The sequence below is a fragment of the Lipophrys pholis genome, assembly GCF_963383615.2.
Source record: "Lipophrys pholis genome assembly, chromosome: 9".
NCBI lineage: Eukaryota > Metazoa > Chordata > Actinopteri > Blenniiformes > Blenniidae > Lipophrys > Lipophrys pholis.
In genome coordinates this window covers 13802305-13805045 of record NC_137639.1, presented here as the reverse complement: position 1 = coordinate 13805045, position 2741 = coordinate 13802305, and positions in this window count along the sequence as shown.

Sequence of the window (2741 nt, the reverse complement as noted above, 5' to 3'; positions counted from 1 at the left end):
ACAGTGTGCCCGACATTCTGCGCACGTTATACAACGGCGCACAGGTCAGCCAATGACATGAGCGGCTGAGTCCCGGAGAGCCCGCCCCCTTCGAGTTCCGGCTCGGTGCTGCGCGGTCGCCTCCCTGCAGCTGCTCCTGTGCCTGCACGTAGACGCACCGGCTCACAAGTGGTGCTTCTTGCACTGAGAGCGTTTGCGCCGCTCACTGAAGTCCTCAAACGGGCTCGGGCGTTCCCAGAAGCACTTTCACTACCACTCCGCTCATGTCCGCTGGCTGTCATCAGTGTTGTCGAGCCCAACACACACGTGCCTGCTGGTTTGCTCTGCAGGATGTCCTTGGCCACTGAAGGGTTAAAGAGCTGCATACAACCATTTTGTGTGCAAGACCGGCCACAAAATGGCGCCACCTCTCGTGTGTGTGTCTACTGCAAACCCCTTTGGCAAGAGGTGCATGTCAACCGGTTGCCATGAAAAAAACCCCAGTTGCTGTAAAAAGGAGGGGTGGAGGGGGGCGACTTACAACTGAACCAGAGGGAGAGCAGGATCTTATGGATATGGCTGGGTTTCGGTGGCGAGATGGATGAGAGAGCAAGTTATCAAGATCATTTGGTGTATTTAAATGTACACTATAAAACTGGATTAACAGAAACCACATGGAAAAGAAAGCAAATTGAATTGACCACCTTGGAAAAAAAAAATATTGTCAGCATTTAATCCATCCTACTCGTAGTTTACCGTAACCACACATGCTAGGAGCAGTGGGCTGCCACAGTGTGGGATCAAGGGTCTTCCTCGGGGACCCACGGTGGTGACCTGTCAGCCATGGGAATCAAACCTGCTAACGTCTGATCCAAAATCTATTTCTCACACGTCTAGGGCACTTAAAACCACCTAGCTCTTAAACATCAGGTCCAAGAGAAACAAAAAAGTTCAGATTTGATAATTATTCTTCTTAGGAGTCACTCATCAGACTGTATTTGGGAATTGAAAGAAATAGGTCGAGATCATGGGGTGATTAGAAAGAAAGCATCCTTTATTGATCCACTTTATGAAATTACTCCTCTCTTTTTACCTATCGCATGCAAAGTTAACCTTAACAACACATATCAGTGGACTGTCATGGAGTGGCACCCAGGGAACTGGTGGGGTCAATGGGTCGAAGCTCAAGGACCTGTAGTTGTAACCTATTGACAATGGGATTCACACCTGCAAACCTTCGATGACAAGTCTGCTTCTTTACCCTCTAGGTCATCCGTGTCCCTCATTAAGCAGTTAACACGCTCACTTGACATGATCCATGGTTGGCGTGTTGTTCTCCTTTCTGCATGCTTTTTTTCCCTGAATTCTTAGGTTACCTCCTACACTCCAAAGGCATGTGTCTGAACTCAGCTGGCTACTCTGCCCATAGGAATGAATGTGTCAGAGAGATTGTCCTTGTGTATGCCTGATAACGGGCATATACAATGGTGCACCTTGCATTAATTCCAGTACTCCACCACCCTGAATTGAATAAAACGGTATGAAAGATGGATAGATTATTGGAAGGAGGTCTGGATCACTCATCAATCTTCTATACAACAGTTCAAGGGCCCTTCTAGGTAAACTCTAGACACTTCATCAGTCCATCACAGGGTAAATGTATTAACAGACACACTCAATTCATACCTGCAGTCAGTTTAGGGTTAATTGAACGCACATGCATGGTTTGGGCTGTAGAAAGAAACCAGAGTGAACACATACCCTCCCGGAGAGAACATGCAAACTCCCCACTGGCCCAAACTTGAATCCCTCAGATTCTCACTGTTAAGCGAGAGTGCTAACGACTATGGCACTGTGCGTACAGGTTCTGAACCATCTGCTTACTCCTTAAGCACAAAAACGATTCATAGAATGTTTGCACTCTAAAATAGTTTATTTGCTCCAATTGCAGATTGGGTTTTGTTGAGTGTTCTTCCATAGGAACACGTGCACTTTGGAAGTAGTGCACTGAGACATAGCTCTGAATCATGAGAAACTGTCAGCATAGTGGTAATACTTGGTATTGCAGGATCATTTGAGACATTGATTTTCACATCCCCAAATAATCATTAGAAAAGAATTTAAAAGCTCAAAATTTGCACCAAGAACATAAAAACCTTGTCATATCCACATAACTAGTGATCAGTTTTCAGTGGTATGACACATTTCTTATATTGTGGGAAAGTCTGTAAAGATTTACTTAAAATTCAAGTAAAGTATATATGCGATTCATTCTTTTTCAAGGCAAAATACAATTTACTGGTTCTAAGGTTTGGTCTAGCAATTGTGATGTCAATACCAGCTAAACTCAGTGTTGAGTGGCGCTGGAGCCCTAATATTAAGATTGACATCGATGTGTGGCTCACTACCGATCATTTGGGGCAGACACTCATTATATGTGCGACAAGACATCAATCTTTCTATACCTTGTCATACACCAATGTTCCGACTTTGAATTCAAATTTTAAATAGAAGATGTTTCACCCCTTCCAAATGTAATATTGGCTTTTTAGAGCTAAATGCTGTTCATCCCTTTGATTGGACAGAGCTTACGTTCCTCGCTGTTGTTATGGAATCCATTAAGTATACTTGAGAGGCCATTGACTTTCCCTTAGATTACTTGTCATCCAAAAGACATGCACCCATAAAGGGATTAGCTGGACCCGTGTTTCTCAAAATAGGGTTTGGGACCCCCTTGGAGTGTAGCAAAGGGTCATGGTTAG